At 41.4% G+C, this 27,854-nt stretch overlaps 1 protein-coding gene across 8 annotated transcripts in view; it reads right to left on the reverse strand.

The window, feature by feature from the left end:
- MICAL3 (microtubule associated monooxygenase, calponin and LIM domain containing 3) overlaps window positions 1-27,854 on the reverse strand; it is a 188,963-nt gene that overhangs the window by 136,486 nt on the left and 24,623 nt on the right. The window lies entirely within an intron of this gene.

Raw genomic sequence — 27,854 nt, forward strand, 5'->3', positions numbered from 1 at the left:
GCAATTTTGGACAAAATTTGGGTGTCAAGATGAACTGGGAGTCCCTAGGTCAAAGACGATTCTTTGATAACTTTTTTGATCAGAGTCTGAAGTTGGGCGGAGGGTGAGACCAATTAAATGGAAGTTGGGCGGAGGGTGAGACCAATTCCCACTTTTAAAGTTAAGTGCACTACTCTCCCTACCAGTGTTCCTGGCTCTAGCTGAAATCTCAAGGACATTCAGCATTTGGAGCAAAAATCATTTGGGTAACAAGTAATAAAGGATAAACACACATCCACACAGGCATTAGAGCTCATGACCCTGAACAGATACCAGGTTCCCGCCCTGGCCACAATGTACAGCAGCATGAGCTCCCCAGGAAAAAGGGGTGGGGGAAGAACAAGGGCTGAAATCCAGCCTAGAACCCCATTCAGTACATCATATACTTGGGGAGAAGCAGTATCCACTCGGAAGAAGGGGTGCGTTTTCTTACTCCATATAAAGGCACTATAGGAGTGAGTGATGGCCATGCATCCCTGTCATCCCTCAGGGAGAACAAACACTGAGATCGGAGGACAGGAAGCCCATGAGAGAGGACTACAGACAATGAATTCAGCCAGGTGAAGGGGCTCTGACTCAACTTTTTTACCTTGTGAAGAACAGACCTAACTGCAGGCTATCTCTGCAACTCTGAAAGGTGGCATCGATCATTCCAAAGGAGCTAGACAAATACTTCCTTCCTTTCACACTCAATGAAACACCCTTCCTGACTGGGCAGATTTGGGAAATCAGACTCCTATCTTTACATTAAATTAGAGCAACTGCTCTCCACTAAAGCACAGAGTACCATCCACTACTGCTTATCTACTGCCAGAAAGTTACCTCACTCTAAGTACCAAGGAAACATTAAGACACCCATTCAAAAGACATCTGGGACCTTACCTATTACACACACGAATGATTTAAGCCCCTTGAAGCAGACATGGAGGATGTACTGTATTTACGAAGTACTAATACTCCTTCAAGTAGTCCTAGAAGTCATGTCATCACAACCAGCAGTCCTGTACTGCTTCTACACCAAAACATGCCTTCTAATCAATGGAGAAGGCCCCTGGACTTCATAACTCTGAGGCCAAGAAAAAAGTCTGAGCAAGGAAGTGTCAAGGTCTGTTTTGTCCCCCCCGATTTCTCAAACACACAGCACAGTTATTCTTCCTTATTACCAAAATGAAATAATCAAATTATGAATAATTTATTTGCTAAATCCTTTCAATATTTTCACCTTTGCCTTTCAATAAAGGTATACACATGTTCTATATTTTCAAAACAAAGGAAATATGTAATATTAATTTCATTACAAATTATAAGAAAACAAAAACCATAATGTTGGAACTGTGGTAACTGACTTGCTGTAGTTAGGTTGATCTGCCTAATTTATTTAATGAGAATAAAACATCATATTTCATGACTAACCAAAGATAATCTAAATTAAACACCTTATTTTGTAATACCAAAAAATGTCTAATCTTATCTGTATCTAATTAATAAGAGATTGTTAATAATGATGATCACTCAGCTTGCTGTGACTTGGTTTGAATAAAAGTGAAAAAAAATTAGCAACTATAAGGAGTAATAAGTGATCAAGATTACCACTAGGTTAATGCTCATTCTTCTCAAAGAAAACTGATACGAAATTTACCAAACCTCTTATCTTTATTTTCAATAGTCGCATCAAGTGTGTAAGCCCCCTGAACTCCATATATTACCATACTATTAGTCCCATAATGTTCTGAATTTCCTTATTCCTTCTCTTACCTTCAGTCCTCAAATCAAACCTTGTGCCTTCTATAAATAATCGTTTCATATCCACTAATTCCCTTCCATATTCAGCCTCATCTCCCAGAGCTTTATTTGTATCCTTACTTCAACTGAACTTGTCCCTAAGGTACATCCTCTAGAGTCTTTCCAAGCAAGGCCTTTTTATTACAAGCTGATGTGCTTGGTGTCCACTGATTCCCACTGTCTCTTCCAGACATTGCCTCTCCACCATCTCATATAATACCTGGACTTTTAAGGCCCAAGGTCTTATTTTTTTCAATGGATCAATCAGTTGCCATTTTAATGTCTGCTCTTTCGGGGCCAGTTAAACACAACATCTTATAGGTGAAAAGTATTTCTGAATAAATCTACAAAGTAGAGAACTTGTCTTGATGAAGGCTGTTAAATTCATACAATACAACTTTAGAATAGTCAAACTAAACCCAAAGATCAAAGGGAACAGGAAAAGACTAGTTTCATGAAATATGCAAGCTCATGATATACAGAATATATGGAAGAATATAACATACTTGGAAGTAAAAAAATAAAAAAAATTTGTGTATCCACCAAAAGTAACTCGAAATGGACTAAGGACCTAAATATAAAACCTGAAACAATAAAATGCATAGAAGAAAACATAGGAACTAAACTCAAGGACCTTGGACTTACAGAGGATTTTATGAATTTGACCTCAAAAGCAAGGGAAGTAAAAGCAAAAATAAATGAATGGGACTACCTCAAACTAAAAAGCTTCTGCTCAGCAAAAGAAATCATCAACAAGGTAAAGAGAAAACCATCTAAATGGGAAAATATATTTGCAAGCAACACCTCTGATAAGGGCCTAATATCCAAAATATACAAAGAACTCATACAACTCAATAACAACAACAACAATAATAATCCAGTCAAAAAATGGGCAGAGGACTTGAGCAGACACTTCTCCCTAGAGGACATACAAATGGCCAACAAATATATGAAAAGATGCTCAACAATGCCAGCTATTAGGGAAATGCAAATCAAAACCACAATGAGATACCATCTCACACCTGTTAGAATAGCTATAATCAACAGGACAAGTAATAACAAATGTTGAAAAGGATGTGGAGAAAAAGGAACCCTTATACACTGTTGGTGGGACTGCTAATTGGTACAGCCATTATGGAAAACACTATGGAGGTTCCTCAAAACACTAACAATTGATGTACCATATGATCCAGCAATCCCTCTACTGGGTATTTACCCCAAAGACTTGAAAACCCATATCCAAAAAGATATCTGCACACCAACGTTCATAGCAGCATTATTCACAGTGGCCAGGACATGGAAGCAACCGAAGTGTCCTACGATAGATGATTGGCTAAAGAAGCAGTAGTACATATATACAATAGAATATTACTCAGCCATAAGAAGGGATGAAATACTGCCATTTGCGACAACATGGATGGACCTCGAGATAATCATGCTAAGCAAAATAAGCCAGATTGAAAAAGTAGAAAACCACATGATATCACTTATATGTGGGATATAAACCTAAAAGCAACAAATGAGCAGGACAAACAAACAGAAACTCATGGATATGGACTATAGACTAGTGGTTACTAGTGGGGTGGGGAGGAGGGGAGAAGTAGATGGGGTAAAGGGGGTCAAATATAGGGTTTAGGGAGAGGGTGAAATGGGTAAAGAGGATCAAATATATGGTAGCTGAAGGAAACTGGACTTTAGGTGTTAAATACACAAAAGAATATACAGATGTCAAATGATAACGTACACCTGAAAATTATATAACTGTATTAACCAAAGTTACTCCAATAAACTTAATTAAAAATAAAACAAAACAAAACAAACAAACAAACAAACAAACTTGTGTATCATGCAGGAAAAAACAAAGGTAGCATAAACCCAAGGCTGTGTAAACACAAAAGCAATGGCGGCCTCAGAGGGTATCAGAAAAAGAAAATGGGCTGAGGAGGGGATAAGAATTAGGTAGAGAATACGCAGTTAAAGAACATTTTCAAGATCTATGCAATTCCTCAAAAGAAAATTCCTCAAAAGAAAAAGCTGTAAACTCTGCCTCTGACAGGCCAGTGTCAAATGTTCACAGAGAGTCAATTAGGATCTGATAAATTACACAAAACAAGCCCAAAGCCCTGTAAACTCTCTGAGATGTCAGAACCCTGGCAGAATGATGGGTCAATCCACTCCTTCCCTACCTGCCCACTAAAGATGTACAAGATATCCAGTTTTGCCCAGAGACACAGGACAAATGAACCAAGTAGAGCACTTCTTCCACCCACTTTATGACAGGCATAGCAGGTACTTGCTCAGCACTGACCATACCCCACAGTTCTCCTTGTTCTCTTAGATCTTTAATAAGTCTTTAATTTGGTTACTGGGGAGGAAATGAGGCTCAGAGCTGTTCCATACCATTTTTCTCTGGCCTGTCATTGCCCTAAGGGACTCAGAAAACTCCTGCCCAGAGAGATTCCATCATCAGAGAAGTGAACAAAAGCTCCAATGTCTACTGTCACCCAAGCTGAAAACCACTGCCATTCTTAGGCGTGGAAATGAAGCTTTTCACTCAGTGATACAGGTGACAGCAGGCCAAGGTCTTGAGCACCATAAGCACTTCCCCATTCTGTTTTTCTGGAGAAAAGTGCCTGGGGCTCAGAGAGAGGCCCAGTGGATTATGAAGGCCCTCAGTAAACTCTGCGACTGAATTCTTCCCAGAACACGAGGGGCTCCCTTGAAAAGATGAAAGTTAAAAGAGGGAAAGCAGAGACAAGTTGAGCTTCAAATGTCGCACCAGAATAATAATTATCATATTCACAAAATTCACACTATGGTAGTTCTCAATTTATGAAACATACTTTTATGATGGGAAAGAATGATCATGTGCTGCATATATGCCACTTTTGGGATGTATGAACTAAGAAAGGGAGAAAAAGGAAAAAATATTACATTTTACTATACTCTGAGATTAGCTATTTGTTCATTAGAATCATCAGGAAACTTAAAAAAATACATCAATGTTCATGCCTTATCCCAGATCAATCAAATCAGAATCTCTGTGGTGGCATGGGGTAGATGTATGTCACTCCCCACTCCCTCCCCCACCATAATTCTAACTTGCTACCGGGGCAGCACACATCTGGCTGAATAATCAGAGGTTCATTTACCTTCAAATGGGCCTTCTTCCCTACACAAGTCAACCACCTATTCAGCAAATCTCTACTATCATCAGCCTTAAAATAACAATACCAAAAGGAAACTGTCCAACAAAAGAATTGAGTAATATTCCATAGAACTCAAGGAAATGATGTGCCTAACCTCTGAGTGTGTATGTTTTGTTCAGGAAAATGTAAACCAGCTGTAATGTTCTGTCTCTCCTGGGATGAAATTACACCACAACATATCTAAAGATAGCTCAGTGATTGTACGTTTGTAAGGAAGCACAGAATTAAGCACAATCCAGCTGGGTGAAGGAAGACCGTACATGAGTGACTGTGGCTGCCAGGTCAGCTTTAGAGTTTCCTTTCACTCAACAAATCCAAGTCCTGGGTGCTCTGAGAAGGGTAAATATAGCCTTGCCTCACCAAGGACAGCTTTGTGGGTTGAGAGAGGCGCCTGTCCAGCCCTCTGTGCCACCAAGGATGCCTCCTGCCAGACATACTTCACCTCCTCCACTTTCCAGAGTGGTATGACTTTTTTTGGTCAAGCTTCATAGAAATGGTCATTAAGGCCAGTGCTAATTCAGGTATGACCATGAGTCTGAAGAAAGAAAGGTGGATTGAAAGAACTGTGTCCTGAGGTAACTTCTGGCTCCTTTAGCCACGATCATATATAAAATCTAAAGAGAAAGACTTTCAGATGATCAGAGACCTCACCAAGTCTAAAGGTAGTCACCAGTGGATCCCTGATGAAAAAGAGCTTCATTTAGGTGCTTCATTCATTGGCGCTATCTGCTGGGACTCTCCATTAGGCTTCCAGATGATATGAGCAGCTATAGATAGCAAGTGTCTAGTAATTCTAGTAATCCTGCTGGTCAGTACAAGGCAAGCCCAATCTATGATGTCAATCAAAGCAGTCCTGAAGGGTACTACCTTATGAGATTCACCAATGGCCCAACTGTTCTATCTGTACCACAGTAGGCCCAGGAAGGTCCCAGGTAAAAGCCAATCTCATGAAGCCCATTCAAGAGGAAACTTGCCAGTAACTTCTAATTTTTTTTCCATTCTTTTTAAATGAAAAATTCAATTACAGTTGACATTCAATATTATATTAGTTTTGGGTGTACAACATAACTTATATGACTTAGGAAGTGATCCCCTCAAGAAGTTTTGCACTCACTCATCGGGCACTATAATAGTTATTACAATATTATTAACTATATTCCCTATGGTGTACTTTACACATCCCTGTGACTGTTTTGTAACTACCAATTTGTACTTCTTACTCCATTCACCTTTTTCACTCAGCACCCCCAATCCTCTTCCCATCTGGCAAGCATCAATTTGTTCTCTGTATCTATGAGTCTGTTTGTTTTTTGTTTTGTTTTTCAGATTCCACATATAAGTGAAATCATATGGCATTTGTCTTTCTCTGTCTGATTTATTTCACTTAGCATAATACCCTCTAGGTCTATCTATGTTGTCGCAAATGGTAAGATTTCATTCTCTTTTATGGCCAAGTAATATTCCATTTTACTATGTACCACATCTTCTTTATCCATTTGTCTTTTGATGGGAGCATTTATTTACTCCATTTATATTTAAAATAATTATTGATAGGTGTGTAGTTATTGTCACTTTATTGTGTTCTGATGGTTTTTGTAGTTCTGTGTTCCTTTCTTATTCTCTTGCTGTCTTCTCTTGTATGTTGATGACTTTCTGTAGTGTTGTTTTTCGATTCCTTTCTATTTTTTGTATATTTCTTACAGATTTTTGGTTTGTGGTTACCATGTGCTTCATATACACCAAGATGTGTTTATAACAGTCTATTTTAAGTTGATGGTCTCTTAAGTTTGAACGCATTCTAAAATCACTACCATTTTTACTCATGCCCTCCACATTTATGTTTGTGTCATTATTTTTCAGTTCTTTTGTGTGTGTGTATATCCCCTAATTTACTGTTGTAATTACACATGCTCTTCCTTTTTTTTTTTGCCTTTTAACATTTTGTACTTTAGTGTTAGTTGATTCACTGCTTTTGTAATGGGTTTACCTTTGTCAGTGAGAATTTTTTGTCTTTGCAATATTTTCTTATTCCCCTTTTTTTATTTTTCCTGCTTTTTCTTAAACATTTCTTGTAATTCTGGTTTGGTGGTGATGAACTCTTTCAGCTTTTTCTTATCTGGGAACTCACCCGTAACTTCTGCTCCTTGAGCTCCTTAGAGAAGAGGCAATACCCTGAGGCTGCACCATTCCCTTAATCCACATATTAGAGCTGTCATTATATAGCTGAAGTTTACCTCTATGATGGAAGCATGCTGACAGCAAGCATTCCCAAGCTCTGCAAGAAACCAAGTGAAATTTTTCAAATTATTTATTTTCCTGGAATTAATCCTTCCTCCTACCCTTTCTTGGGCCAGTAGAACACGGTTTCTTTGAAAATACCTCTATTTTTCTCTTAGTAGACAAGATTAAAACAGAAAGACCAAATTCTCTTCAGTCAAAAAGTACTATGGGTTTTCATGAAAAACAAAGGTTCTTTCCACATGTGAGAGGTCCCTCTCTAGGTCTCTGAGACGGAGTTGTATGAATAAATTTAAGCGATTTGCAGCCAGGGTTCTGTTCTCACCTTTTTCCATCTTGTTTGAAAGCATGAACTGGAGAAAACAAAAGATCAAGAGCTCTGCTGTCTGTTTTTTGGGGCCTGTCCCACAGAGAAAACAATCAGTTTGAGTTTTATGCCATGACATCATCAGCCACCAATCAACACAGAGAAGGTGGAACAGGTTTTTGTCTATGAAACCAACCACTGCAATTGTCAAATTGCAAAAGGCAGTGGCAGATGTGAGGGAGGGTTTTCTTTTATCCTGTGTTTATGTTAAATCACAGAAGAAAGTGAGAAGGGAGGAGTAACATGGAAAAAAGAAAACCCAACAATTCCCTAAGGGTAAGGAACAGACCATCCAGGTCCCTACACCTGTGCCCCTGTCTCCCTGCCACCTCCCACTCCTGCCAAGGCTGACAGCAGAAGCCTCTGTTTTGTGGGGCACGGAATGGAACCTTCCTAGTCCTCCCTGTCAAGTTGTTTTATGTTAGCTGAGCGTGTGTGTGTGCACGCATGCAGATGCGTGTTCAAACAGGGTTCCAAAGCAGTAAACGGAGTGGAGGATAAAAGGAAAATACTTTGGTTATCCAGACATTAGTTAAAATCTCTACCTAGGAAATAGTTTACACTTGTGCGCCACAGCTTATTATTTTCAGTCCACCTTCTCCCCAGACAACACTGACCATCTTATGAATGAAGCTGTTTAGCTAAGGTTAGAATATGCAAGGAGAGAGGGGGTGGCAGTGGCAGAGGGCACAGGACTCCAGGGGAGTAGGGGGTGAAGAAGAAAACTCACAGAGCAAATATTGTTTACAACTGCAGAGCCCAGCTTAATGTGGTCTCTCCGCCTGTTCAAGCATATTATTACATTAAGTCCTGAACAATAAAGTCGGAGGCAGGGAGAACATGGCCGACCCGGCCCCCGCTCTGCTAATAGCACAAAGGCAACATTCCATGCAAAGTTCACCCTGGCAACGGTGTGTGCCAGCTCTCCTGGGAATGTATCAACTGAAACTGGGCATAGCCAGGCAGCAAGGAGGACAAGTACTCAGCTCTGATCAAAGGCAGAAGCAACTAGGTTTCAAGAGATGGGCACTACACAGTTCACCTACAGCTACATGAGGAAGCATGTAGGAGAAATGACATTTGTAAATGAAAATGATGCACCTGATTGTTAAGAGATGCCTAGGCTTTTGATGGTCTAATGCTGGATCTTCATACAGTCATCTGAGGATCGGGCACACCATGCTGGTGGGAGGTGGGACAGTTATTAAGAAATCACTGTGCTATTTACTTCTGATATCACTGCACCCTCTGAGCTCTTAAACCTTACTATAAATGATAAATATAGTATCAAATTAAATGTGAATTAAAAAATGAATATGAATTAAATACAAATGTCCTGCGCATGAACAGTGAAACTTTTTTTTAACAGTATGACTAGATGTAAAATTAAGATTAAGCCAATAAATATATGATCTAATATTAACTTTGGGCTTAATCTATCCCTTTAGGGCCATCTTCCATTTGACCTGTAGTGGAGTGAGAAGACTGCCAGCTGATAGCCTAAGTCTTAAAACCATCCAAGGGCTTGTGCTCCCTTTCTCTCAACCACTAATGTACATAAAAATCTAAATTCAGAGGACATCTTGGACATGGCTCACCCTGGCCTAGTCTGAAAGCAGGGTCCTTGACTAAGTCACTCTGCAGTATGAGTGCCAACATCTGCTGTGAGCCTTCTCAGCACCTACCCCACACTGGATCATGGGAGTAGGACAGTCACCCATTATAGGAAAAAGAAGAGCCAGAACAAAGGCATAAAGTAAGAAGATCCTCAGATTTCTTCAAATAAAACAACAGCAAGATTTGCAAGAGGAACTGCTTTCTTCTACCAGAAAAGCCATTCCTTGAGACTTGGATGTTAACAGGTAATGTGCCCCCCACTGCCCAGGGAGAGAGAGATAGGGGCTCTGTGACAGCAGTGTCCTCCCAAGTCTGCCAGCAACACCAGTGTGACCCAATTCCACTATGTGCTCTCCCACCCAACCAAGAATGCCTTTCTAGGCCAGCCCACTGCATCAGACCACAGACAAGGCTTCTCTTCTGCCCAGAGATCAGAGAAAGAAGGGGTGAGAGAAAGAAGAGCCTGTATTAAGCTAGCAGACCAAGATAAAAAGAATGAAATGAGTCATAAAGGCCAAGCACCACAAAGCACTCACTATCACTCAGTACCCTGGAAGAACCAGCCACGTGGGCAGCAGGGCAGATCAGGGCTCAGGGCAGTTTGCTGGGAGCACAGCTACTTTATCAGGTGACAGGAAAAGGCAGAAACAAGCCCAGAGGGATATAAAAGCAATAACCTTAGTAAGTTGTTCAAAATCTAGTTTCAAAGTCAGGACAGAACATCCTCCCTGACAAAAACAGGGTATTAAACATTAGGAGAGAATGCAGCAGGCAGGCATAAACGACCTAAAGCAGGTTGCATCTCAAGTACTTGGCTGTTTTCCTTGGCGTTCCTCTGTCCCAGGGAGTGTAAAGACTCTTACCAGCTTTAATCAGAGCAGTTCCTTTTGTATCTGCTTTATGGCCTGAGAAGCCTGAGAAGATTTCATTTTCCATGGTGGGGGGGAGAGGGGGGCTACTTTCTAAAAAGAAAAAGGGAATAAGAGGCAGCTTGTAGATCATGTTAGGATAGCTGGGACAGCTTACTTTTTGATCTCCTGCTCTGCAACTGGTCCACCTCCTGTGTGAAACAATGACCCAGGCTATACACTTACCGTACAAACAGGACCCAGGGAGTTTCTTCCATTTAGGGTAAGGAGAGTTGCCTTGTCAATGGGATATGTCTTTATATGTGCAAAGGCTCTCTCGGGAAAAGCTGCTGTAAGAATATCTACCCACCATCCCAGAATGTCACAGCACTTGATATTGAACATTCTTATTGCTACACATATGTGGACGCATACACACACACACATTCATAAATACATGCATACCCAGAATTACCAGAGAATACACATCCAAAACCACCAAATTCCTCTTATCTGAAACATAAAGTAAAAAGCCTGTATTTTGCAGTGATGTTTGTTTCTTCTTTTTAATGAGGGTTGATTTATTTTCTCCTCTTTGTTCCAAAAGCACACTATACTCAGAGCTCGGTAATCACAGGAGGACCACATCTGACTGAGAAAGCAGTAAGCAGGTTCTTATAAGCTGTCTATTTTTAGCCCCTGGTCCTTCCTGCCCTCCTCCCTTGGGAAGGCCCCTCCCTCTGCTCTCCCGCAAACTGCTCTGGAAAAAGCTCAGAATCCTAACACCAAGCAGAATGGTATTGCCTGATATTGCCTCTCTGCACTTCAGACTTTAAAGAGTAAAAGTGGGAAGAAATTTTTTAAATCACAAAGAAAGAAGGCGTGTGACTTCATAAGAGGAATATTATACATAAATTGTTGCCCATCTAAGTTTAGAGCAAAGCTGCTGTGCCACATGGCTGGACTGGCACACCTCCTCTTTGTTCTCTCGGGCAAGCCCACAGCTACTGCACACATTAATCTCGCAGCCTGTATTCCCGTAGTTTCCCCTTGGCTGAACCAGCCAAGACAGCCATTCGACCTTACGGACCAAGTTTGCCCACCAGCATAATCACAACTCCAGTGAGACTGCCAGCCTACTACCTTACAAAGCAGGTAAGTCAGAGAAAAGAGATCCTGTAAGGACAGAGGAAAACACCAGGATACCTGCCTCTCTCTAAACTCCCAGATGTGGCCCCTCATTTCACGAAACCTCACAGTATTAAACACATGCAGCTATTACAGAATCACCAACATGTATTGAAAAGTGGATTCTGTTAATTCTGGTTTTTTATTGACTTGACATTGTAAAATTGTAAGTATAAGAAGATGCCTCAATCTCCTCAAGAATTAAAAAATGTTAACATGACTTATAACAAGGTTCAGACATAGCAGGTGCAATAAATGCAATGCATAAAACAAGGCATACTCTCTACTTTATTTTAGATCAAGAGTGAAGGAAATGATGGTCCAGACTCGCAATGAAAGCTTTTTACTTTCTCTAAAGCCAGTGCCATAGTATTGGCTTCTGTGCGCATCAGGCAGCAAGCTCTTGCTCAGTAACATAAGTATAATGTTACCCCATTTTAGAGATCAGATAAATAAGGTTCGGGGAGGATAATCAACTCCCCCAGGTCACACAGACAGTAAGTGATGGAACTGAGATAATTTACCTACTGAAGGTTGGCTGGTTCCAGTGCCTATGTCCCTCTACAAACATTGCTTCACTTGGTAGATTCACATTTATTGGGTCCTCTCTTACTTTTTCTTGTCCTTTTATCAGCGAATTTTTATGAGCACACATGTCACACCTCTCATACAAGTCCCTACATGCTCTGACAAGTTTTTAAATAAATGGTGACTTCTAGTCAATCTACAGATATTGATTAGTGCCTGCTCTGTGTCAAGGTTGTGTCAAATATTAGAGATTTAAAAAAAATTTATAAAGGGCAGGAAGAAATAGTGAAACAGTTAATTAATAATAAAAGGTGATAAATAAATACATGAGACCTATAAGCAAATGTTTCTCCATGTACACAAATCACTAAATCACTGAGGAATCCTGTTACAAAGCAGATTCATATTCAGTAGGTCTGGGAGGGACCTGAGATGCTACATTTTTAACAATCTCCTATGCTGCTAATCAAGGAGCTAAAGTCTTTCTAAGGTCTACCTGGCTGGGGTGCTGTAGAAGAGGCAAAGAACTGAATCGGAAACAGAGCCCTTAGAGCAGCGGTCCCCAACATTTTTGGCACCAGGGACCGGTGCTCCTATGAGGAGCTAATGCCTGATGATCTGAGGTGGAGCTAAGGCGGTGATGCTAGCACTGGGGAGTGGCTGCAAATTCAGATGAAGCTTTGCTTGCTCGCTCACCGCTAACCTCCTGCTGTGCGGGCCAGTTCCTAACAGGCCACAGATCAGCACTGGTCTGCAGCCCAGCCTTTGGGGACCCCTGTCTTAGAGGACTGAGTAGAACTGGAGAAATTTAGGGTAGAGTGTTGGGAAGAGAGAAAACAGTATTTTAGAAAGAGGGGGAAAAAAATTCAGGCAAAGATGAAGCATGAACACACAGGTCATTCAGGGTATAGATGTCTATTTAATAAAACATAAAAATACTCTTTAACTGAAACGCTACTTGACTGCCAGGAATTACAAAATTGTTTAATTCTCTTTGAAAAGCCTTGAGTTTCTTACTGATTGGCCTGAGAATAAGTTTGAGGTAAGGAATAACTTTAGTTTGCTGATCTAGTAAAGGACAACACCCATGATGAACATCTTGCAGAAGGCAGCACCAACTACTCAGCTACATGAGTGATACTCAGTTTAAAGCCTTGAACTTTGGCATACATTCAGCCAGTAGCCAAACAATGTCTCATAAGACATATTTAAATCCTTACCATCCATAATGAGCAGGAAAGGAAATCCCACTGTCAGCTCCACCCTCTGTTGGCCCCTAACACAAGTCTTGCAGAAGGGCCGGAATAGTGGTCTCCCTACTTGTGCCATCTGGTGATGTGGCTTGATTTCCTGGCTGGGTCACTTCCTCCTCTGTCTCAGACAAAGTGGCACTGACCTTTCCCAAAAAGTTCCTCAGCAAACAGAAATGAATGCCCAGAAAGCAAGGAAAGATCACCCTGATGACCTTATAGTGTGGACATTGTCTATTCTGAAGAGGCAGGATGGTATGACAGGACTGTTATTTGATAAGCTACATAACCTCTCTAAATCCATTTTCACATATACAAAATGGAAATTACAATCCGAGCTCTATCTACCTTACTATTGTGGATCAAATTTGGCAGTGTGAAAACGTTTCATAAGATGTAAAATACTGTAAAAATATAATTCCTTACTCCTAAAGGGTCCGAGAAATAAGAAAGGCCCTTTATGATATTCTTCCTTTCATACCAGTACTCCATTGTACACATCTAGTATATATTATCGCTTTCATGAAAAGAAAAGCTCAAAGCACCAAGAAGAAACCGTCAAGGTCAAACATGACTTTTGAGGAATAAAATGACTGCTAAAGGTTGCCATGAAGTCAAACATTTTTCTGTTATGGGATTCACCTCTAAAGAATCAATATGTTAACATTCCGTGAAGGTGCCCTGCTGGAGTCAAATCACTTAGAACTCCACTTGCATTATCGGACATATGAAAACCCAAAGTGGAGTTGACCTGAAGAATGGGAACAAGATTCCTGCACTGACTCAATGGCTCATTAGACCAGCCAAACTTAGATACAACACTTGTTTGGGCAAGGATTCAGATTCTTTTTCCGTAAAAAGACAGGACTGGACTAGCTAAGTGATTTAACCTTTGGTTAGCAGCCAGTCAGTCCCCAACATCTAGAAGAGGTAAAAGCTACTCTGACTGAAATAGGGGTAGGTGTCCCCCTGCCTCCCCAGTATCCCATTTACTTTTCTCCAGACCCTTTCAACAATCTTATGTTTTTATTTCCTTAAGGCACTACCAAGGAAATACCAGCATCCAGATTACAAACCTCTGGAGTAAGTGATCAGTTCTGACACGCAAAGGCAGCACGCCTCCTCCTTAAATCTCCCACCACATTCCACTCTCCAGGCCTTTTGAAATTTGCCACAATTCTAGAGGTGAGGAGGCAGAACTAAGCCATTCTGGGTACATCTGGGATGAGGGAAGAGGAGTGAGAACAGAAAGAGGGAAAAATCAAACATAAAGAGCAGGCTCAACAACCACTCAATCACATACTGCAAAAAAATTTGAGCTTTTACGATTTGTTGTTAAGGTAAGGAAGCTGTGGAGAGAGACGTCCACATAGAAGCTGGCACATCCTAGAGAGGGCTGAGGAGTATGACCCAGGCACAGCACCTGGCACTATAGGATGTACCCGACGACCAGATGGCTATGTGTGAAGTCCTAGAAAAAGCACAAGGGTTTGGGGCCTAGGAGTTCTTAGTTCAACTCCAACTCTGTCCCTTCCCTATCCATGTGACTTTGGGGAGCTTCTTAACTTCTCAGTTTCCTTTTCTAGCACAAGAAGATAACACCTACCTCAGAGGAAGGCTGTAATATATGTAAAATGCTAACTATAGTGCCTGACACATAAGAGACACTCAGCCAAGGCTGGAGATAACAATGATGATGACGACAACAGGGACTCTGCCTTCCATCCCTAACATCAGAAAACTGATGACAACATTAAATTTGAAATCCTTTATTCAACAGATCTCATGAACATAAGATGAATATACTCACTCTAAGGCCTATTTAGTATTCTAGTGGAAAGTAGTCTCCTGACATCTTCCCTCCTCTTTCCGCTAAATCAAATAGAAGCTGTCTATTCCAGGCACCTGAATTTGATCTGAAGGCAGACAAAAACATTCAGCTAACCTTGCCTGAACCAGATGCCAGAGGAAAAAAAATAAACTGAATACAAGAACCTCTCTGAAACCAACCCTAAAGAAAGCTCACAACAAGAAACAACATTATCACTGATTTCTTGACCCGCACTCTTGCTCACGTCAAAAACAAATTCTGGGGAGAGAAGGGAGCCAATGCAACTTCACGTAAGCTAGGAATACCCTTCCCTGGGAAAGAAGGGAAATGACCTGACAGGCGAGGCCAGATCACAGGTATCGGTGAACTCAAGCCTCTCAGGCCTCTCGTAAGGCGTTCCATTTTAGCTACTCCATGACTGGTTATGATGATTGTGGGAGTAAGAGGTGTATTAAGGATCAATATCCCACTATCCAACAAATAAAAAACCCCTCATTTTAGCATCTGAAAAAAAGAAGAAATATTCTGGAGAAGAAGCGCAATATTTATATAAAATATAGGGTTAGAAAAATGTAATATAGTAAATGATCATGAACGAAGGTGGAAAATTACCCCTTGCTATAACGGAAGCTCCATGAGGGTAAGGATTTTTATCTGTTTGGCTCACTGCTATTATCTCCAGCACCTAGAACATTGTTTGCTTAGAACACAGTGGGCACTCAAACATTTATTGAATGAATGAAATAAAAAGGGAGAAGCAGACATCTGATATGAGTATAAGGGCACAGGCTTTGAGTCAAACAGAATTAGATTCAAATCCTGGTTTTGCTACTCATTAGCCATAGCTAATGAATTTGCTACTCATTAGGGACTTTAACTTTAATTAAATCACTCGATCTCTCTGAAACAATAAGATTCTTGTTAAAGATTAACTGACAATACATTTAGACATTTAAAATGCCTAGCACAAAGCAAGTACTCAATATATGCTGACTATTAGCTATTATCATCTCCTTTCCCCTCTCACTCTTTAAAACTCCCATGGTTTGGGATAGAAAAGAGGCAGGATCAGATTGGGAGTGGCAGTTACGGCCCTGTTCCAGCCTTATCCTAACTTAACCTAAACCTCAGATGTGTCTGCTGCACCCCCAACACTCCCTCTCTGCCTTGGTTCCTGTGAAATCCATGCCCACCCATTCCCCTCTCTACAGGGAACTTTCCTTCTGTCCTGATCGGGGAGAGGATGTGAATATCAGTACACTGAGGAATTAGCTGTGACTACTCACCCAAGGTAGATCCAGCACTGGAAGAAGTTCCGTGCAGCAGTCTGCATCTTGAAATGCTCCCAGCTGAGAACCAATTAAAATTTAAGAGCCAAGACAGTCTCCTACACTCACTCATGCACTTATTCCCACCACCACCATCCCATTGTACTTAATTTTTACAAATTCACACTTTTGAGTTGCTGCTGGGAACAACGTTTTCTAAGATGAACCCCACATTTCTCTTAACAGCTCTATTTGCTATGTATCTCAATGTGTCAGTGATAATTTCCTGGGCAACTTCCAGCCAGGCTGGGAGATGGAAATGGATCTCGTGCCTGAAAATCCCCAAGCTGACATCACAGAGTTGCTGAGGATTCAAATTGGAAAAGATCTAAGAGATGTCTAACTCACTGAGCTGAGTATAGGATCCAGGTTTCCTAAGGACTTGAGTCCAGAGAATTTAAGAATTTCAGATTTTTAGTCATAAACCAAAATCTTGGACCATTAAACAATGTTTGCGAAGGTGTATGTGCATGTGCAAAAAGGGAGAAAATGAGCAGAGAGAGGGACTCTTGAGACTGTGTCCTCTGTAATTCCTGATCTTTTAGGAGATATAGCTGCAGGACAGCAGCTGCCAAGAGGGACATAAACACACCTGTCAGTTTCTCATACTTAAGTCTGCACTGGCTTAATCCACCATGTTCAAAGGTGCTGTGTGCTCACCTAGCATCCACTCCTCCGAGGTCCTACAATGGTTAAGTCAAGCAATGAAGCTAAGAGGGTAGCACAGCAAGATCACAACTTCTAAACAAACTAGGATTCAGAGAGGGGAAAGGGAGGAAGAGCCCAGAGACATAAGAGCAGCAACCTCCCAAGTATGCCTAGGCCTGCGCTGCCACTGCTGTTGACTAAGATGTCACCCAGATACATGCACCCTCTTACCCACTGGGATTCCAACTGACTCCTACAATTGGATCATTATTTAACTCAAAGGAGAGATGCAAGGACAGCTAAAAAGTATCTGGAGAATCGCTGTGTTTATGTTCAGCTCCTCTCAATGTCCATGGAAGACAGGGCAGGAAGTAGACTTACATGAAGTAGAAAGTATTTATGCTAGACATACTAACTATAGCAAAAACTTCTTTCTTATAATAGAACTCCAGGGACAGCAATGTGCTTAGTTATAAAACCACATTTCCCAGGCTTCTTTGGAGCTAGCTGTGACCATGTTTCTAAGTGTTGGCTAATGAAATGTAAGCAGAAGTGTGTGAGCCCTCCAGAAAGACTCCTTTAAAGGAGTTGTATCACATGGGAGAGCAACTTTTTGTCTTTCTCTCCATTTCCTCCCTGTTGTGTTTTCCTTGGAAACAGAAATATGATGGCTGGAGCTCCAGAAGTCACATTTAACCACGAGGTAACCTAAAGGATGGAATCATGTGTCAGGGTAGCACAGTTAGGTCAAGTTAAACTCTCACCGGTCAATCTATGGAGTGGACCACATGCTATAGCTAGCTAGTAGGGCTAAAAATTCTCTAGAAGATAGAAGGAGCCAAAGTCCTGATGACCATGAAGCTGGCCATACTAGCTCTGGGCCTCCCAACTCCCGGATTCTTTTATATAAAGCAGAAAAATCTTCTTTCATGTTTAAACCACATTTTGCAATTTCCAACTAAAACTAATCCTAACTTATACACTCATCTTAATAGAAGCTTTTATTTACTAAGGAAAATGCTGAAGGAGATAAAATGGCACAGTCTTTATGGAGGAAGGGCAGATTCCACCATGGCAGCTTATCAACTGGTATAGCCTTATGGAACACAGCTAGAGCTAGAGTTTCTTCAATAGTAAGCAGCACTACTACTAATAAAAGAACCGAGCTTTTCCCAGGGAGTTAAAAAAGAAGGTTCATCCCCAAGAAACTAAATTATTTCACATTACTAAAATTTCAGGATAAATGGATCCAGTGAGGTGGTACAATGTGATCTCTTAAGTGAACCCTGCATGATATAAACATGCAGGTTTTCCCTAAAATAATGCAAACCCTGTTAAAATCAATTTCTAGCAGTTACCTCCTGCAGAAAAGCTGAACCAATACAAAGCTCAGCAAATCTCTGAACATTCAATCCACTAACTCACCATTAACTAAGACTCATTCTTACTAGGGTGACTTTAGTCCTCAGGTCAGATTTATTAACTGTGTCATGTTCCCCAGAACATAAATGCCTAACAGTCAGAGGCTAGGTGGAATGGACACTCCCCACAGAGAGGTTGACAAATGGCCGGAACAGGTACAGAGGAAAGAAAAGAAAGCCAAGCTACAGCATGACTTTGTCCTAGTTCCAAAGATGGCTCCTCTGCCAGCCTAAGACCACATCCTCATTCTCTTCTCCTGTTAAAGCTGGAAGAGATGCACTTCTCTACGCCCAAAGCCAAAGATATCCCTCAACAGGTCAGATGAACTGTCCACCTGTGGTGTGGACTGTGCCACCATCACGCTGCAGCTAGCAGGGCGAGGACTGACTACAAGAAGGAGGCTTAGATGGTGGTGGCCCTGGCCCTTGGGCCTGTTATAAAATGCAGCTGGCACCAGAGGTGATTTACAATGACTGCCTACCATTTGGAGAAGGCAGGAGGGGCAGGATCGTTTTTACTAGTAAAGTTTTACATAGGTTAAGGAAATACACTGCCCCCCGGTAGGGACGGAGTCTTTCTAGGACAGAAAAATAAAGATAAATAAAGGTGGAAAAACTGGAATGAGTACAGAAAAAAAAATAATTTAACTGGTTGGAAGATAGGCCTTATAAAGAAAGGTTAAAAGAAATGGATTCATTTGGCATGAAGATGAAAAAGCTCATGAAACCCTTCCTTCAAGATCTAGTAGTATTATGGTGCCTAGAAGTAGACTTTGCAAAAAAAAAAAACCAAAAAAACATTTAATATTTGCTGACTGACTGATTAGGAAAAGAAAGCTGATAATTCTCTCTTAGCCTCATGAAAAAGATGAAGAGAAGATGTGCACAAAGAACAGAACTGTTTTAGGTAAGTCACCCTTACCTTCGAGGCTGAGATAGTCTGTGCTGGCTCCCCGGCCCCACCCTCTCCCCCAGTGAGGTCAGTTGCTTCTGTACCTCCACAGAAGTTTCTTCATCTCCTTCAGTACTGCTCCCACTGTAAGGTCATTACTTCACTATTTGCTCCTCCCTAAGCAGTGAGCTCAATGGGTGGAGGTGGGGAGGCCCGGGCAGGAATTCAAGCCTTATTTCCTGTGTGTGTGCACATGCAAGGTTCTTTGTACATAACAGATGCAGAATAAATGAATTGAGGTCAACAGATATTTACTGTTCACCCACTATGTGTCAGATGTCAGACACTAGAGCTAGAACAGTGAACAAAACAAAACTTTCTGTCCTCGTGGAGCTTTCATTCTAGAGGGCGAGAGAGACAACACGCAAGTGAACTCTAGCATGTTTGAAGGAAATACATGCTATGGAGGAAAAACGGTGTGGCAGGGGAACAGGAAGTGCTGCAGTGGTCAAGATCTGACCGTGAGGGCATCTATCTCCAGATCTAGCCTCTCAACTCCCACTCTGCTTCTACACTCTCAGCCCCATGATCTTTCTCTAAGTGGAAGAGCACACAGTCTCACACCCACAGGATCTACTCCTGGAGCTCCTTATCAATCCTCGGCAGGCCCAGAACAGCTCAACAGGGCTCCTGATAAAGCGAAAACCCACATTCTTAGCACATACACCAACTCTTAGAGTTTCCTCCTCACACTTTATGCTACTAGAATAGGCAATATCTTCAACATGGCAGGAGACTGGTCAGACTTGGGAGTGGAAGTGAAAAGACAGGAGATACAAAAGGGAAGGCCAGAGAGGCGGGAGGGTCTGCACCCCATACCTACCCTCAGTCTATGCCTGCCCTCAGCCATTCTAAAGCAGCTCCTGTTCAGAGGAAGGCCACCACGCCATACCTGCTGCGACCACTACCACCGCCACATTGCACCTAACTACAGATACTCCTCTCCTCTCCCACCTCACCTTCCAAAGAGCAGAGGGTTCTTTTGTATTACCATGAGATTAAGCTTTAAGAACATACTGTTTGGAGTTTCTTTTCCTAGCCAAATCTATATAACCTATGTCCTGAACATTTAGCCTGAGAGGCAATGAGACCTACAGAAAAAGAATTCAAAATGGGGCGAGGGTAGGAAAGTGCTTCTTACTCAATATTTTCTAGGCCAATGACTGTAAGAGAGTGATCTGCCTGTCAATCAAGGGTTTGCTAACTGTTCACAATGTGACCAATGTACGGTGACTGCTGAAAGAAACCCAGAAAAGAAGGCAATATGCCAACCTCAAGAAACTTACAATCCCCCCCACCCCCAAATCATGCAGGTAATACAGCAAGCAAGTAAACAACTCCTAAACTGTATGTCCAGGCTGTTGGAGAAAGAATGGTTAGGACTTGATAAGCAGGGAAGATAGGCTAATCAGGTACAGAGAAGGCATAGTGAGGCAAGACTGAGGAGAGCACACGCAGGGGACCGGGAGCAGGGTGAAAATGGTGCTGGGCGGGCAGGCAGTGCGTGTGGGCTTTCAAAGCCAGGCAGGAGAGCTGACTAGGGACAGGGATAGAAGTAGCTCAGCCTTCAAAGCAGAATGACCTCGCAACAGCCAACAGGGTGATACCAAGGAAGGTGGAATTATAGCGAGGCAGTGTGCAGGAGGCCTGCACACTGTGTGTGTGTACATGCCAAAGGGATTTGAACTCACAATCTAATCTGATTGTGGCCCAGATTAGAGTTGTGGCAATAGGAACAGGAATTTTAAAAGGAAAAATCATTTAACAAATACTGAGCTGCAATTCTGGCAGGTGTAGTTTTAGCTGCTGGGGATAAGCAATTTCCAAAGACACTTTGAAGAAGGAAATAATAGAGCAGATTAGATACAGAGAGTATACAAACCAAATGTTGTCTTTATTTACTTATTATTTGCATCCTGTTCAGGGATAGGAAGGCTGACAAATACTTCTATATTCCAATCAATGGCTTAACATTATCCACAACTTTCCTAGACACAGAATATTTAAAGGAAAACTGTTAGGGACATGTATGCATGAGATGAAATGAAAGACACCTCTGTTCCTTCATGGCAATTATTTTGCTCCTGTTTTACATAAATATAGGAGAAGAACTGAAAATTCCTAACTACCTCCTGAGCAGTAAGGCAAGCAGCTGTTAACATATGATGGACCACTTCCTCCTTCTCTATCCTGCCATGGCCATGTAATGGGGGAAAAGGGTTGGGGCTTGAGAAGCCTCTGACATCCCTTGGCATTGAGGAAGACTTCACTCATCTGAGCCCCCTTCCACCCTCAAAGTGCCCCCATAAGACTAGAAGTCACTACAAACCTGGCAAGTCAGGCTCCATTGAAGACATAGCCACATGCACTGAGGGAGCCATCTCTAAACCTAACCCACACCCAAATAAAATGCCACAGACTGAATATCGGCCTTTTAAGGTAAGACACTCCTGCCTTCAGATAAGTAGTCTCCTTATTCATTGGGCAGCAAGGTCAGATATGTGCAGGTCCTAGGGATATACTTTAAGGACATGGTCCCCATCCTTACTGCATTTATAATATATGACAAAGTCTGAGCCCCTCAAAGATTTTTAAATGCAATGGCAATAACAACCAAGGTACTAATAGAGAGTCTTTCTTCTAAGTCTTTCCCAAAGGCAGATGGAGTTATGTTTGCTTTCTAACCCCAATTCACAGGACATTATAAATGAAGTACTCAACATGGACTATTATTAAAAGTCAGTCAGTCAGATAACTACTGGAGATGGAATTCTGTGTTTAACAAGAATGAAGAATGGAACGGCTCGTTACCCCCCCCAAAATCAGTCTTTCCAACTCAGCTCTAGTGAGAAATCCAAGAAAAGCAATGCTGGAGAAAGGCCAGCTTGTTGCTACCATTCTGTCACTCTGTGTTCTTCAGTAGCCCCCAACAGGCTGTCTCCCTTTCATGTCCTTTTTACTGCATTTTTATCTTGCATAGTTGAGGCCAAATATGCAGAGCCCCGTCTTTGGGCCATATACAAAGTAACTACTAACTGAAGACATGCTACACTCTCCATGTAGGACACACAGCCAATGCCAGAGGCCCCCAAATGATGAGGCTTTATTTCTGTTTGATTGTCTGCCCATACAGCTAATGTGTGCATGTGAGTTTTGTTCACTATCTCTGCATACAGCACGTGTCCACACACACTACCAATCATAATGGGGGGGGAGGGGTGAAAGAGATGAGCTCCACAAGACTTTGACCCTATGAGACATTAAAATCTTAAAACCAAACTCATGCACCTCTGCCATGTGTCACCCACCTCAACACTATCAAAGTCTACAACAGAACCCTACAGACAACAAGGTTCTATGCATAGGGAATTTGGTCCACAAACAACCTGTCCCTTTAAAGATCTGTAGCAATTTAAAAGCAGCTGGTTTCTGGTATGAACCAGTCCTCAGAAAGCAACTCTCACTTCATCTACAAAAGACAAGGTCTAATGACTGAGTTTTGTTTTAAAAAAAAAAAAAAAAAAGGGAGTGGGGGTGCGGGGAAGAATTGCTCCACACAGATAAATTCAAGACTCAGACACAACTGCCTGTGGAAGAACAAGGGTTGGGGGCTTTTAGAGGCAGCCTGAAGGCACTGGCCTTTGCTGCTGAATGTACCTGCACTGCTATAGCTGACCATGGCCTGGGATGAGGGAGGGGAAAGGAAACATTACTAAACAGAAATGCTATAACTAAAGGGGCACGAAGCAGGCACAGAGCTCACCATGGGGGTCTCGGTGCCACTTAGTCCCAGCAGGGCTGACCTTGCCCCATGCAGGCAGGTGATTCCCTCTCACTGTGGTAGGAAGTCCTCTGACAGAGACAGAAAACTGTGGCTGAAGGAAATATAGGCATTCTTCTCTTTTCCCTCCCTCCCCCTTTTCATTTAAAAAAGGAGGGAACATTTCTAGGCCTAAGAAAAGTTATGATTCCAAGAGTCCTTCTATATCAGAAAACAATGACTGACTTTTATAAGGATTTCAGTAATACCTGGAATCTCAAAAAGATTCTGAAATTGATATTTTCAGTGCTTAAGAGAAGCACTGAAGTCACATCATTTCCACAGTAATTAGAGGCAGTTTCTTACCATATATTTGGAAGGATTTATTTGGTCTCCTGCCTTAAAGAAAGCACCTACTCCATACCAAGTACTGTGATGGTGGTGGTGGTGATGATGATGATGATGACTACATGATACTCCTAATAATAGTGGCTATAATTTATAAATCACATGTGCCAGGCATTGTTTGAGAGTTATCTATCTTTCCTCATTTAACTCTCATTGAGATGTAGGTACAATTACAGTATCAGCCTGATTCTACAGATAAGAAAAGGGAGTCACAGAGAGATAAGGTAACTTGCCCAAAGTCACACAGTAAGCAATATAGCTGGCACTTGACCCTAGGAAGTCTGGAACCACTAGACTGAGCAGCCTCTGTATTTAATATCTGCTAGCATTTTAATTCTGAAACAATCCTGTGAGTTGAAACTACTATCTGCAAATTATAGGTGTGGGGGTAGGGGGAGAATGAAGAAAGGTTAGATGACCTGTGCAGCTAGTAAACTACAGGGCCAGGGGTCAAATCCAAGTCTCTGACTTCCATTCTGTATTTTTTCACTTCCCCACACCCCATGGTGGTTTGATTCATGGACTGCTGTACAAATGGTTGTTCCTGGGACCAGAAGAGGTGACACTAGGTCCCAAGGGCACACAGGGAGAAAAAAAATAAAAAATAAGAACTAGATAGGAGAGTCTGAAGGCAACCATTATGCCATAAGGAATTTGCCACCTGTTGCCAACCTCAGGGCTCTTAAACAGAAAATTCATCCTGTCACATTCTGCTCAAAACCATACAGACTTGCTTATTAGCCCTCTTCCCGTCTCCCGTATGAGTTCAAATCCCTTTGGCTTTAGTTACCCAATCTCATCTCTCACTTTCTCTGAGATTCTCTGCCCCTCAATCTGCCCACCCCACTCCCATGCTCACCCCCACTGCCCACAAGCACTTCCTTCTCCCTTAGGCCTTGGTTCATGCTGTTCCCAACAACTGAACTCTCTTTCCCATTTCTACCTAGCCATATTTCAGCGCTCTGCAGAAGACTGACTCCTTCACAAAGCCTCCTCACCTCCTCTTGTCTTTCCTGAGTTCCTCTGCCTCTAAGCTTCTTCGAATTCCAAACAATTTAGTACTTATTCATATCCAAGCAGTACTATACACCATTGTTTCTGGTTCCCCAGTGGAAAATTCCTTAGGGAAATGAACAACCAAGCAAGATCCTCAGGTGCAGACACCAGAAGGCTTCTGGGCATAGGCCTGTGAGTCATACTAAGACTGAATCCTGCCCGCCACACTCACCTGTCCAATTCCCATATAACCCACCTGTAAAACAGAAGTAAAACAGTACCTGATTCACAAGGTGTCTCTAGGAAGTAAATGAGAGAATGCAGTTCTAAAACATTTTCCACAATGCCTGGCAAAAATGCTCAATAAATAATTATTTAAATAATAACATTATCTGCCCACAGTCTAGTTTATTGCTTGAATGTACAATTGGAGCTTAGCAAGAAGTCTCAATTCACTGATGGGAAATAACTGGAGGTTAGAATTTAAAAAAAAAAAAAAACTATACAAAGAAAGAAAAGCATGAGTGAGCTCAAGAAAGTAAAATATTAGAGTGGAACAGATAGTAAAGTAGGCAAAATAGGATCTAAGGACTAAATCAAATCTGTAACTACTTCCTGGGTACTAAGTGCAAGCTCTCCAAGGGACATAAAGGGCATGTAGGACAAAGGTTCCATACTTGCAGGGCTCACTATCTAGCTAAGCAGTTTAGACAGCACAAAATAACTAAAAATACAAATAGCACATAAATGCCAAATGAATGGTATAGCCATTGGTTCCCAGGTTTGATGTTTGTTTGTTTTTGGCATGATACTCATTTTTACCATCAACTATTTTTTTTTGATCATTACAGGATATATAGGTTATTCCATACAACCTGTTGGTTGAAAAAATGCCTATCAATATAAAAGCTATGAATTCAACAGCATTTTCCAGTGAATTTCCACATACACTGCAAAAAAAGTAGAATGTATATGTTTGAAATATTAACTAAAGCTAACTCAAGTTTGATGACTCTACTCTGAATCAGCAAGCATGGCTACTGGCCGGTACACACACACTCAAATATTCATTAACCACAGCATGGGGATCACTGGCATACCCTCCTACTAACAGCAGCAGTTCAGAAGCAAGGAAGAGATGAGGTGACAAACTTATAACAGATTCAATTCAACAAACATTTAACTATTATAAAGAAAAACAATGCTTATAAAAATTGGTAAACAGATCCAGGCAAGTTTCACAGAAGAAAAGTTGGATTTGAGGAGATCCTGAAGGACAAGTAAAATGAAGATGCGTAGAGAGAATCAGAAAGGAAAGAATATGAGAGAATAAGGATGAGCAAAGGAGAAAACCAAAGTACTGAAGCCTGTACAGTAGCAAACCAAAGTAGTGAAGCCTGTCCTCGTGGGAATGTTGAGGTAAAAGGGAGGAAGGGATAGTGAACTTAGCACAAAGTTTAGACATGCAATACTGAAGCAACACAGCTTCTCAAAAGATGAGTAGTAGAGATGCCAGGAGCTACTGTGGAAAGAGCTATAGGCTCCAGAGCGCCACAGATCCAAACACTTACTAGACCCTAGGTTAGTTGAGGCTTCCCAAGCCTATATGTCCCCCCACTGTAAGACAGAAATCTAATACCATTTACCTCAGAAGGATATAATGATTTTGAGATGAGGCTCAAAATAAGTAACTATTCTGAAGTGCTTAGGACAGTATCCAACACAATAGAACTTAGTGATCACCATAACTACTCACAGTCCGCAAGGTACAGTAGGTCTTGGAACAGTCCTTTTGTTCAACCTTGTTTCATTCTAATGCTGATGAGAAAAATAAATCAATTCCCAGTTGGGGCCAGTGTGTGGAGTTTGCACATTCTTCCTATGGCTGCATTTTCCTCCAACATCCCAAAGATGTGCATGTTAGGTTAACTGGTGTATCTATATGGTACTAGTCTGAGTGAGAGTGAGTGTGTGCATGTGTGCGCACGCCCTGCGGCAGACAGGTATCCTGTCCAGGGTGGGTCCCTGCCTTGTGCCCTGAGCTGCCAGGAAAGGTTTCAGCCACTCACGACCCTGAACTGGAATAAGAAGGTTGAAAAATAATTCTCTTACTTGTTTTTATTAATCTTTCTTAGATGTATGTATAGTTCACATTTATTTCAATGTTTAATTTTAGAAGTGTTTTGAGTCTTTAAAAGTGTGATGTTTTTGTGAACAGAAATATGCCATAGGAACTTACCTTTTGTTTATATCAATTAGCCTATGGTAAAACTGGTTTCAATACACATTGTTTCACTTAAAGTCACAGTTTCTAAGAACCTATCCACGAAGTTAAGTGAGGACCTACTATAGTCTTAAAGGTAAGACTGATTCCATGCTAGTCCAGCATTCCTCAAATAGATTTGACTACAAAACAGTTTTAAGTAAAATTTAAAGAAAGAATACTAAAGGTGTACTGAGACTAGCATATGGGATGACAAATACAAAATGCCTAGTGATCCAAACTATGAATTCAACATTTTGGATAAATCTATATTTTATTAATCACAAATCAAAAGGTCTCAAGAATAAATTGTTACAAAAAAAATTAGTCCGATTCAATCATTTTACTAAGAACAGTTTTAATTTCTCCAGAATACTTTTTAACGGTCCATGGAACAGTTTATGAAGCACTGCCTTAAAGTGGCTTGGGGTGCTAAAACAAAGGACAAGATAAATAGATAGGGACAAGGAAACACAATAGGAAAAAAACATTTTTCTACATTTGTGTGAATACTGCTAAATTATATGGCTTGGATAGCTGGACCTGGTACCTCTTCCCATCGCCTCCAATTTAAAGCACCAGGAATTTTACAGGCATTAGGGAATAGGTCTTCTTGGGAGGAAGGAAGGAACATAGGAAGAGGCAGTGAGGAGGAAATTATCAAATGCTGCTTCTGAATGGTTTTTTTTAAACATGTACGTACAATATTTCTGTTCAAATCTGATGCTTTTTATGAAGTGAAAACGAAAGCTTAAAAACAAATAAGACAACCTGCCACTGTAGTAAAATGGACACAGCTCTGACTGCAGAGGCTTCTCTAACTGCCAAAAAGAGATCCAACCAGTAGGAACTGGGGTGAAGAACAGAGACCCTCAACCTGTGGGTTCCACAGCTGGTTAACTGCTCACTCAGGGGTGAATTGAAAGACAAATTTAGAACTTGGCATCCACTTCCAACTCATATTCAACAACACTAGTGGGGGCTAATGAAGGAGAACCTGTCCCTACTTTTGGCCATGCTGAGAAAAGTGGGTATTGAAGGTAGCTGAAAATGCTATGCAGGACTGAAGGTGGCAGAGGCAACAGACATCCAGAGGAAGCAAAGACTGTGTCAGAGTGCTTGCTCAGAGAAACCACAGCCACTGCTCACACTAAAGACAGACGCTTAGAGAGTTGTGTTTA

Source organism: Pteropus medius, unplaced genomic scaffold, assembly GCF_902729225.1.
Source record: "Pteropus medius unplaced genomic scaffold, Ma_sr-lr_union100, whole genome shotgun sequence".
Classification (NCBI taxonomy): domain Eukaryota; kingdom Metazoa; phylum Chordata; class Mammalia; order Chiroptera; family Pteropodidae; genus Pteropus; species Pteropus medius.